The following is a 12,547-nucleotide window of genomic DNA, read 5'->3' as shown; positions in this document are numbered from 1 at the left end:
CAGCAGTTAAGAACACTGGTTGTTCTTAAAGAAGACCCGGGTTTGAATCCCAGCACCCACATGGCAGCTAACAGCTGTTCGTAACTCCAGTCCCAGAGGATCCAACAGCCTCTTCTGACCTCCACGGGCATTGCACAACACAGGTGCACTTACCTGCATGCAGGCAATACATGCATACACATAAAATAAAAATAATAAATAAAAAAATTTAAAAAGTTTTTTAAAAAAAGAAAGCAAGTTGCATTTGCATTTGAACATCAATCGCTGATGGAAAGACACAGATGGTGAACAAGCCATCATTGTAGGCAATGAAACTGATCTGTGCAGGGCCCTGGAACACGTGTGTCTATGCACATGGGTGTGTCAGATTCCAGGGCGTTCTGTACTATGATAATTTTCTCTTTTGGGTGCTGGGGATTGATCCCAGGTCCTCATCCGTGCTAGGTAAGCACTCTGCCCCTGAGGTCCCTCCCCATCCACTCTTGTGTTCTCTGACTCACTGAACTCTTTCCTCTGTGTGTGTGTGTGTGTGTGTGTGTGTGTGTGTGTGTGTTGTGGAGGCCAGAGGTCAGCAATACGTGTCTTCCTCAATTGCTCTCCACCCTATTTTTTTTAGGTTAAAAAAAAATTAGTGCCTAGGATGGTGATGCACATCTTTAATACCAACACTTAGGGGGCAGAGGCAGGCGAGTCTATGTGAGATTGAGCCCAGCCTGGTCTACATAGTGAGTTTCAGGTCATCTGAGACTACATAGAGACCCTCTCTCAAAACAATTTTTTTAAATTATGTATATCTGTGTGTTTATGTCAATTATGCATGTATGTGTGTGGGTCCCCAAAGAGGCCAGAAGAAAGTGTTGGTTCCCCTAGAGCTGGATTTTCAAGCATTTGTGAGCTGCCATACATGGGTCCTGGGAGGTAAGCTTGGGCCTCTGGAAAAGCAGTAAGCACCCTTAACCACAGAGCCATCTCTCCAGCTCCTTTTCACCTTATTTTTTTGAGCCAAGGTCTCTCACTGAACCTGGACCTCACCAGTTAAACTAGCTGGCCAGCAAGCCCCAAGAATCCTGCCCCTACTTCCCAGACACCGAGATTACAGGTACACCATTACACCAGTCTTTCTTTGTGGATACTGGGGGGCTCATACTCAGGTCCTCACACTCGCTTGGGTGACAACTTTATCACTTTAGCCGTCTCCCCACCCCCAAAGCCTGACTCTAAACCACCCAAGTGTCTCTCGTGGTTGGCTGCATCATCAAAAGTAGAGTCTTTCAAGCAAAAGAAATGCATCGAAAATAAAATGCTTCAAGGAAACTGACCACCTCATCCCTTCCATAAATCTATAAGCTAGAAATAGAGCTTATTTGAGATTCTGAGCAGTTTCCTGCTGAACTTTGGAATACTGCTAAAAATGCAATAAAACAAAATGATTTTAAAATATTAACAGACCAGAAGTAATTAAATTGCGTAAGTAGTCACTAAAATCTGAGGTTTCCTTGGCTAAACCTGTTCTGCTAACCAGGATTGAAGGACAAGGTCTACAAGGTGTGTCAAACCTGCGGGATCTCTGCAGTCCTTCCTTCACCTACTCAGTCTGCACTTTGCTTTTGTTTTCTGGAGGGTGGTGCATCTGAGACTTGTCCTTTCTGTTTGGAGAGGAGGAAAAACCCCGTCAAACACTTTCCCTTTTTCTCTAAAATGACAACAGAATCTATCTTGAGTTTTAGCACCTCTGATCTATGCTTAACCCTGCTCTCCATTAATGGATACAAACCCTCAGTGGACTTTAGAGCTCTGGTAGTGGGCTGGGGAGAGGGCTCATCTGGTAAAGTGCCTGCCTTGCGTTCTGATCCTAAGCCCTCATGTAAGAAGTAGGGCATGGGGACTGGAGAGATGGCTCAGTGGTTAAGAGCACTAGCCGCTTTTGCAGAGGACTTGGGTTAGATCCCCAGCACCCATATGGTGGCTACCAACTGTCTGTAACTCCAGTTCTGGGGGGTCTGATGACCTCTTCTGGCTTCTGTGGGCATTGCACACATATGGTGCACATACATGCAGGCAAAGCACATACATATAATACCAAATAACCAGCTACCTACCCACCTACCTACCTACCTACCTACCTACCTAAGTAGGTAGGGCATGGTGGCATATGCCTGTAATCCCAGAATTGGGGGATACAGACAAGTGGATCCCTAGAAATTACTGCAGAATCAGTCTAGCAGAATCAGTGAGCTCCAGGTTCAATCACAGACCCTGTCTCAAAAAAAAAAAAAAAATCAGATAGAGAGTAATTAAAGAAGACACCTGAGGTCTTCCTTTGGTCTCCACATGTATATACACACAAACCATGTAAATACATGAACATGTAAACATGCATATACTGCATACACACACACACACACACACACACACACACACACATACACACATACAAAGCTCAGGCGGGTGAATGCAACTGGCTCTTACAGTCCTGGAAATTTCAAAGATCTCAGACCTCGGCATCCTGTAGAAACAGCGTCAGTTTGCTGCTTGGCTGACCTCTGACCTCTGCCTGGCCTCTTATCGCTGGGCTGCTCCATCAGAGGGAAGTGATTTGTGTAAAAAGGAGTCAAGTGTGTCTCCAAGGTGAGAAGCTGGAATCCACACCATGAAGTTGGTATTCATGGAGCCAGGCTTTTTGCTGCCAAAGCCTGTCATCCAGGGGCCATGAGTTACTCTTAAAATCAAGGAGAGGGGCTCAGTGTTGGCAGCAGCTCACCTCCAAACACAGTCATTTTTAACATGGGGGGATCTCTGGGTGGAAGAAAACAGGGCAGGGGATCTGTGAAACTTTTTCTACAGTGTTGTTTTTTTAATGAGCTGGGAGGATGCAATGTTTCCACATTAAATTCTGGCTAAAGGATCCTTTTCCTCTTTTACAGTTTCTGTATTGATGACGTGTGCAATTTTTAACTCATCACAGGAGAAAAAGGACTGGGAATATGTGTCTCATGTACACAGCTGGTTTGAAGTATTTCTGACAATCAAAGAGTATTTGTCCTGGCTTAAAACTCCCCTTTCCTTTTTTGGAAAACTTTGCACTTACTAAGTTTCTATTTAGCACTGGGGCCTTGGCCATGTTCTCTGGGATGCTATGATGTTTCTCAGTGGACCCCTGTCTTCCTGCCACACTGTTCTGAGGTCAGATGTAGGCAGCAAGCCAGCTCATTGCATCCAAAACCAGATCTCTAGTTCTTTCTGACCCAGCTCAGCACCTACCCCAGGCATAGCCCTACATCTCGCTGTTAAGTTCCAGAATCAGAAAACTCTTATTTAAGATGCACTTCGCCCCCTTCAGGCCTGGTCCCTTCCCCTTGGTATGTACCACTGGAAGGGAGCCTCCTGTTCCTGTCTCTGGGAGATTCCAAGTCACATTTGCATCTGGCTCCTGCCCTTGACACTAATGCTAAAATACCAACAGCCCATTCACACCAGAGGTTAGGGTTTAGCTGCTTCCCAAAGCAAAGGAAGTCATTTGATGGTTCTCTAGGATTCTTACTGAAAAGAGCCATCTGTTGTCACCAGCACCCTCATCCTGTTGACACCAGCTCCTCTTATCCCCCTTCTCTCTCTGGGTGAATAGTGACAGTGTGCCAGTTGTTTAGAATCTTGGGCTCCGATGGTGGTGTTTCAGTTTCAAGTTTCTTGGCAGGGGCCCGGCACCAGGATGGGGCAGGTAGTTAGTGCCACATAGAGTAGCATTCTGCAACCGGCTCACAAGGCCTTCACAGATGTGGCTCACATCTTGTTTTGGGCCATTGAGGCTCTTCCAGCAGGTGAACCAACAGGTACAAAGGGCAGAAAGGGATGATCAAACATCCCAGTGTAAATAAAAGGTGTTAGTTGTCCATCTTGATTTGAACTCAAGACCGTGTGGTCAAGGGCGTTGGAGTGGGACAGAACTGGGTTTGAATGTGAGCTGTGCACCCATTGCCTGTGACCTGGGACAAGTTAACTTTCTGTTTGTAAACTCCTCGTTTGTGAAATACAGAGAACCTGAACACCCTCATGGGGTTTTTGTTACATCAGATGCAGGTGGGACTGAAGGAGTGAGCGGGAAGGAAAAGCTGCCAATGGTACTTCTGTTAGGGCAGGAATTTGGGATTTCAGAGTGTTCCTGTAAATAGAAGTTATGATTATGCCAGTGTTTGGTAAATCAGTTTGTACCATGTTTGTATTGCAATAGACATTGATTTCTTGAGTAGTTACAAGCATCTTCTATTTATTTAGATACAATAAGCATGCTAATGAAAATACCTAGTGTTGGCTACGTGTACTCAGGCACACCTGTAATCCTAGCACTTGGGAGGCTAAGGCAAGAAGATCTTGAATTCAAGGCCAGTCTGGGCTACTTGGAGGGTTTGAGTTAGTCTGAACTAAAGTAAGAGACTCTGTCTCAAAATAAAAACAAAAATCTATTATTAAGAGCAGATTCTCTGATTTTCCTTGCTTTCACTTTTTTAGTTTTATATCCTTGGAAAGATGTTATTTTTTAATGTTCTTTAGATTGGTCTTCCTCTCTGTCTCTCTGTCTGTCTGTTTGCCTCTGTCTGTCTCTCCCTTTTTCTCTCTATCCCTCCCCCATCTCTGCCTCTTTGTGTCTCTCTGTCTCTATCTCTGTCTCTCTGTCTCTGTTTCTCTCTCTCTAACTAATTCTATCTCTATCATCTCTATCTCTATCTCTCTATCTCTATCTATCTATCTCTATCTCTATCTCTATCTCTATCTCTCTCCTCTTTTAAGTAACTCAGCCTACTCTTCCTTCTCCAGACCCAGAATGAGGTTTTGCCTTTCATGGACTCAGTAAAAAACTGAAGTGTAAGTTGCAGACACCCCCTTAATCTATGTGGTGGACTGAGGGCCCAGTCTGTTCCAAACTGTATGAAATGGCTGAGCTGTTCTAGGGTTGAAGGACAAAGTCTCTAGGATTCTCAAGTTTTCCATTGAACGACAGCTAAACAAAAAGATGAGGAGCTGCAACCTTTGAGATCAAGACCTGGGAAGACTGCACAGACCTTCTTGGAAATGTGTTTCACTTAAAACTTTCAGGTGAAGTGTGCATTCCTGTCTATATGTAATGGTTAATTCCGATCTTGATCGGCAGCTTGGCTGTCTTGAGAGCCACCTGGGAGATTCATAAATCACATTGCTGGGGTGTGTCTAAGAGCATGTTTCCAAAGAAAACTAGATCATAAGGCTTCTAAGCTCATCTTTGGTCTGAGTCATTGATGGACACAAAATTGAAATAGCCTATTGGGAAGTGGTGGGCCTGGGGAGAGGGGTCCTGGGGAGAGGAGGGAGGTCACTGGCAGTGGCTCTTTGGGGCTGTACCTTACCCTGCTCCATGCTGCTCCCTTTCACCATGACATGAGTGACTCTGCTGTGCCCCCTGTCCACTCTGAGGACACCACATTCATCTGCTGCCATGATGTCTTGTTAAGTACATGAGTCCAAGCAACCATGGACTAAACCCTCTGAAACCATGAGGCAAAGCAAACCTTTCCCCCTTTAAGTTGCTGTGTCAGTCATTTTGTCACAGTGAGGATAGCAACTAACACTTTTTTTCATTGCATTTGTTTTGTCTTACAGAGAATGTTCCCCTACCTTCTCCCAATGCCCGAAAGCTCACTGAGGGAGAACATGGGACTGTCCATCATGGACTGGGGTGCCAGTAGTATAATTTAGAAACCAAGACAGCTGGTACACTAAATACAAGGGTAGAGTGTAAGAATGTATGGAAAATGGAATTTAGAGAAATTACGGAGGGTGAAAATGTAGAAATGGAAGTTTTTAGGGGTAAGAATCCAGATGGAAGTGGGGTGCGGGATGGAGGAACCAGCAGGAATGGCAAGCCCCTAAATGCTCTCTTAGGAAGCCAAGCAGGTTTGGACTGCACTGAACAGCCGAGGACAGGGTATCTCAGTGCCCTTTCCCCAGATTAACTGGTTCTAGGAGTAGAGGCAGGCTCTGTCCAATGGAGAGCAGCTTCCTCGGGCCTGCGAAGATAGGGTTTCATCTTCTGTCAAAGGAAGGGTACCTTGTGCTTGACTTCACTTCCTCCTCCTCTGCCCAGAGCGTGTTTCCTCATTGTGGTCTTTATTTGGATGATGACATTCAAATGCAAACCTGTACATTCTGTCCAGGCAGGTCTCCTGGCTACACGATCTTGCCGGAATCCATTCTTCACAGGCGACTTATAATTTAGTCTCTTCCAGCTTGTATGAGGTCCAAGTGGAAATGGCCTTGGCGAGCTGAGAGGCTGATCGTAAAGAGAGGTGGAGCTGTGAGGATGGTGCTGGCTAGAGCTCATCTAGGTGTGACAGGGACCTTGTGTGCAGAATTCCATAACACTGTGGGGTGCTGGGAACTGTGAGGGGACAAGGAAAGAGAGAACACTTTTTATTCCTATGTAGAATGACACCTGTGCCCTGTCGGGTTGCATGTTAGTGAGGAGGGCAGTGCCATGATGGAGATAATGGAGATAGTCCTCCCTTCTGTCCTTCCTTCCTTCCTTCCTTCCTTCCTCCCTCCCTCCCTCCCTCCCTCCCTCTCCCTCTCCTTCTCCTTCTCCTTCTCCCTCTCTTTCACCCTCTTTCTCTCTCTCCTTCCTTCCTTCCCTCCTTCCTTCTCTCCTTCCTTCCTTCCTTCCTTCCTTCCTTCCTTCCTTCCTTCCTTCCTTCCTTCCCTCCCTTCTCCCTTCTCTCTCTCTCTCTCTCTCTCTCTCTCATTCTTTCTTTTGGTCTTTTCGAGACAGGGTCTCCCTGTAGCCCCAGCTGGCCTTGAACTCACAGATTCACCTGCTTCTGCCTCCCAAGAGCTGGAATTAAAGGTGTGTGCCACCATGCCTGGCCTGAGATAGTTCTTTTTAAAAAAATATTTTATTTTCTTCTTTTATCTTATGTGTATGAGTGTATTGCCTTCATGTATATAAGTGCACCCATGTTGTGCAATGCCCACGGAGGGCAGATGAGAGTGTTGTGTCCCCTGCAACTAGAGTTACAGATGGTTGTTAGCCACCATGTGGGTGCTGGGAATTGAACCCAGGTCCTTTAGAAGCGCAGTCAGTTCTCTTAACTGCTGAGCTATCTCTCCAGCCCCTAATAGGGATAGTTCTTGAATCTGGCTTTGAAGGACATGGTAGGATTGACAGGTGGGCAGTTTCTTCGTCCTATGGCAGCTAGAAAACAATGCCCATTACAGGCCATATGGCTGTGCTGCTTGAGGACCAAGCTGCTGGGATCTTACATTCAAACATTTAGTGTAGCAGTGGATTGTATCCTTCAACCAAGGTTAGAAGTCGTCTTTCTTTGACAACTGAGACCAACATGGCTTGGCTTCCCAAGACCGGGGCCGTGTTCAGCCTCGCCAGGGCAGATCTGAACCACATGCTTTCCTCAGGACTCATTCGGCTCTCGTGGATCATTTTCTCATTCGAGGGCTGGTTCAGCCACCAGCTTGCTGGGACTCACAGCCACACAGAGCCGTGGCTGACACAACAAAGCTTTAATGTGTCTGAAAATCTATTCACCTAAGGATGATGGTATTGAAATAATTTTGGGTTGGCTCCTTGGGTTTTGGGCACGTGGTGTGTGTGTGTGTGTGTGTGTGTGTGTGTGTGTGTGTGTGTGTGTCTAGGCCAGAGGGCAACCTTGAGTATTCTCAGATGCCATCTGCCTTGGGGTTTTTTGGAGACAGGATCTCTCATGGGTCTGGAACTTGCCAAATAGGCTAGGCAGACTGACCAGTGATTTCCAGGGATCCACCTGTCTCTGCTCCCCCCGCTATACACACCACACCTCCTCCTAGCATAGTTACAAGCTCGTATCAGCACTCCATCTGTAGTTTTGCAATGTGGGACCTGAACTCAGGTCCTCATGCTTGCAAAACAAGCACTGTACTGGCTGAGCCCTCTTCCTAAGCCAGCTCCTAATTCTGAGGGTTTGTTTTGTTACCTATTTAGTTTAGTTTTTACATTTATTTATTCTGTGGAGGGACACATATGTCATGGTGCACATGTGGAGTTCTGAGGACAATTTGCAGGACTCAGTTCTCTCCTTCCACCATGTAGATTTCTGCAGATTGAACTCGGGCCACTAGGCCTGGTGTGTGGTGCCTTGCCCACCGAGCCATCCAGGTGCCCCTGTTATCTGTCTTTAAACAGCTTTTTTTTTGTTTAAACTTTGATCTCTTCTAAGGATGTTAAGACCAAAATTCTAAGATCCTTTCCCATCTCACCATAAGACAAGTCCCAGTTATAAGGACCACACCAGAGACCACTCTGTTATCTGATTCAAAGGAGCCATCCTGGAACCAAGTTTTCTAAAGGGGGATGGGGCTATCAGCTGGTCTCCCATTTTTTTGAGGCAGAGTCTTGCGATGTAGCCCACTCTGGCCTTGATCTATAATCTTCTTGCCCCTTTTTCTTTAATTCCAGCAAAGTACACGTAACAGAATTTTGCATTTTAACCATCTAAAGTGCACAGGTTCAGTGTGTGTGCCATCGCCACTCTCTCCTTCCTGAATAATTTTATCCTCCCAAGGAAACCCTGTACTCATTAAGCAGCTGCTCCCCACTCTTCCCATCCCCACTTCCTAGAATTTGCTAATTCTGTTACCTTTGTTTTACCCTCATGGGCATTTCTTTTTGTAAAATATTTCATTTATTTTTATTTTATGTGTATTGCCTGCATGTATGCGAGTGCGCCCATGTCGTGCAATGCTGTGGAGGTCAGAAGAGGGCTTTGGATTCCCCTCTTCAGAGTTAAGGACGGTTTGTAGCCGCCATGTGGGTGCTAGGAATTGAACCCGGGTCCTCTGCAAGAGCAGTCAGTGCTTCATCTCTCCAGCCCCAGATATTTCTTATAAATAGGATCTTTTTCAGTTTGGCCTCTTCCACTTAGCTTAATGCTTCCAATCCATCCACATGGTGGTACTTTATTCCTTTTATATGGCTGAATAATGTTCCACAGAATGAATGTACTATTGTGTTTATCCCTTCACCAATTCCTGGACGGTGGGTACTTTCCATCTTTGGCTTCTTTTTAAAAAATATTTTATTTATTATTTTAATTTTATGTGTATGAGTGTATTGCCTGCATGTAGGTAAGTGCACCCATGTCGTACAATGCCCATGGAGGGCAGAAGAGGCTGTCGGATCCCTTGGGACTGGAGTTACAAACAGTTGTTAGTTGCCACATGGGTGCTGGGATTCAAACCCAGGCCTTCTTCAAGAACAACCAATGTTCTAAACCACTGAGCCATCTCTCCAGGCCCCATCTTCAGCTTCTTAAATAGTGCTGCTGTGACTATTCACTTCCTTTGCTTACATACCTAAGAGTACATTGCCAGTTCATATGGAAATCCTATATTCTTACTGAGAGACTGCCAGATCTTTTGCTCCAGTGGCTGCCCCACTTCACATTCCCAGCACCACCATATGAGGGGTCTAACCTCTCCTCATCCTTGCCTCTAATACCAACTTTTGAATTTCAGGATGAGTTTTATTATGACAGCGAGAGGAAAAATTCTGAATTATTTAGGCTTCATTTATTTAATGAGATCCTATTAAAGCAAGAACTGGAAACTGGTGGGTATTTTTTGCTTAAAATATATCCTAGCTTTTCAGATTTGTGAAAAGCAAAGGTTGTTTAACACAAGGGGATAAATTTGATCATTAGTTCATATCTATGGACCATATAAATGACAAGGTCATAAAATCCATGGAGCCTCTTGTGGCAGGACTCTGCCCCATGATATGATTCATCTGGCATATTTTTTTCTATAAAAATAACACAGTGGCCCATCTCAGTGACATCTGGACTCATCTGCATAAAATGAGTGTTTGGGGTCATATTATTATTATTTCATGTTCCATTCTTCATCAGACCCATAAAGGCAGAGAAGCAGTGTGGAGAATATGCTGTGATCTCTCCTCCAAACACATTAAGAAATTTTATGCATACCTTCCATTTTTGCTAATGACACAGAACGTTGACTTGTCATTTTTTTCCCTTCTGCCAAGCCATGAATGTGCCGTCCTTATCAGAAGCGTAAATAGGTGTGCGTTAATATAAGGAGACACAGGTGAACACTTCAGATCAATAAGACAACTCCAGAAGTGTGTGTGCAGATTTGTAGACCAAAATAACGCAAAGAATTGAGCATAATTGCACATTCAGAACAACCAACCAAGTAAGCTGGTTTTGATGACTTGGTTTCCTAAACTCAGGTGGGGAAGAGCATGTGTGTTTGACTCTCCAGTCTGTAATCCATCATGCTTTTTGAGAGCAGCATTATTTAGTTGAGAATTTTATGGGGGAATGGAGTAAAACGTGCACATGCCCCTGATTATAGAATGGTGGGGGTGGAGACAGTGTGGAGTGGAGTAGGCTCTCTCTCTTGTGCCTTCATTCATTCTGATATGCAGTGTTTAACACTAGGGGCATGGTGATGCATTGAGAAAATGCTGTTGCCCCATGGAATTTACAGTTTCCAGTACGTTCCATGAGTTATCACAGTTGCATTTTGTAGTTATCTATTGCTTTGTAAGAAGGTACCCCTAAACTGAGTTATGCACATCAATAGGAAGGTATGCTCTCAGTCTGTGGGCAGAGGATTGGGGTGTTGGACAGACTCACAGCTCAACTCTGTGGCACTAGGCTTCCTCTGGCGTGACCTGGATGAGGCAGGTGAGTGAGGTGTTGGTCCTGTGATACGGCTGAACTTCTCACGTCTTCTGTGCATTGCATTTTCTGGAATTTCAATATTCTACATAGTTTAAGATTTATTTAATCACGTTTGTATGCGTGTGCATGTGTACATGTGAGTGCAGTGTCCACGGAGGCCAGAAGAGGGCACCAGAGTCCCCGGAGCTGGAGGAAAAGTTGGTTGTGAGCCAACAGACTAGACATGAGTGCCGGGAACTGAACTTGGGTCCTCTACAAGAGCAGAACATGCTCTTAATCCCTCAGCCACTTCTCCATCTGGAAATCCCACCAGATAGATTTCCACCCATCTGGCCCCTGGGATGGATGGAAGCTGACTGAGCACCTTTCTTTCTCTGTGCAGCCTGTGCAGTGTAGGTTTCCTCGATGTGGCAAGGCCTCCGATTATTCAGATACTGCATTAGTTCCTTTACGCACTGCTGTGCCAAAACACCTGACAAAAGCAGCGTAAGGTGGGGGAAGGGTTTATTCTAGCTCACACTTTGAGGGTGCAGACCATCATATTGGGTGGGAAAGGCATGGCAGCCAGAGCATGAGGCAGCTAACCACAATGCACCCAAAATCAGGAAGCAGAGGGAGATGAATGCTGGTACTCAGCTCACTTGCTCCTTCTTATGCAATCCAGGACCTCAGCCCATGGGATGGTGCCACCCACATTTAGGGCAGGTCTTCTCACCTCAGTTAACCTGGTCTAGAAACACCCTCACAGATAGGGACCTAGATTTGTCTCCTAGGTGGTTCTAGATACTGTCTAGTTGGCAGTCAATGTTAACCATCACAGGTATCTAATGAAGAAGCTTGCTTCACTCACAGCCAACATGCCAAGCCAGAGGCAGAGGCTCCTGGCCTCTTATGAGCCAGGCTTAAAAACCCCAGAGTATCACTTCAACCACTAGGGCCAACTTCCAAGCCAGACTCACAGGGAGGGAACCTACCCCCTACATCTCAGTCGAAGGAGATGGAAAAAATGCTTTTTATATAATATATCCATTTAAGGATTTTTATTACATTTTTTTATTGTGTACATGTAGGGGTGGTGGTGCATGTGACAGATACATGGCAGAAACAGGACTCAACTTGGCTTTCCTATTTTTTCAAGGACCACAGACTCTTGCTGTCTGTTAGTCAATGCCCACAAAACAGTTGTGTGTAAAACTGTTGTTTCTTGGCTATGTGCAGCAAAAGGACATTCTAGTCTTGCCAAACTAAGACCTCCAGGTTCAAAAAAAAAAGATAGAGAGAGACTTAGTATAGTACCTGACATCAACCTCTGGCCTTCACGTGTATGCACATATACATGTATACTCACTTACATACACAAAGCTATACATACACACACATACACACACACACACACACACACACACACACACACACACTGCTTTTACCAAGTTTATGGGAGATAAAGGGACAGAAATCGTAATAAATACATAAAATCTTAAACTCTTATAAAATCTTAAACACCTTATACAGTAAGTGGTATGGAAAGTACAGAGAAATAACAGTCCTCCCAGTCTGCTTGTGGCACTAATTGGCAAACATAGCTGCTGTCCCTTCATAAATTTTAATGGTAGAGGCCATCTGCTTAGAGGTAAAAGAGCCAACTGTATTATAAATGTAAATCTAGTTTAGAACCATTCTCCTCATGCCCTGTTGGTTTCAGTGGTTTATAAATACTGACCTTAAAGTCACATCCATGATGCATTGCTAGCTCCATCCTTTGCTGCTTCCCCAATAGCACTGCATGGTCCATGAAGTGGGTCCCACATCTGACTTGTGAA

The sequence above is a fragment of the Nannospalax galili genome, unplaced genomic scaffold (assembly GCF_000622305.1).
Source record: "Nannospalax galili isolate Female #2095 unplaced genomic scaffold, S.galili_v1.0 scaffold1028, whole genome shotgun sequence".
NCBI classification, from domain to species: domain Eukaryota; kingdom Metazoa; phylum Chordata; class Mammalia; order Rodentia; family Spalacidae; genus Nannospalax; species Nannospalax galili.
This window is presented reverse-complemented; position numbering follows the sequence as displayed.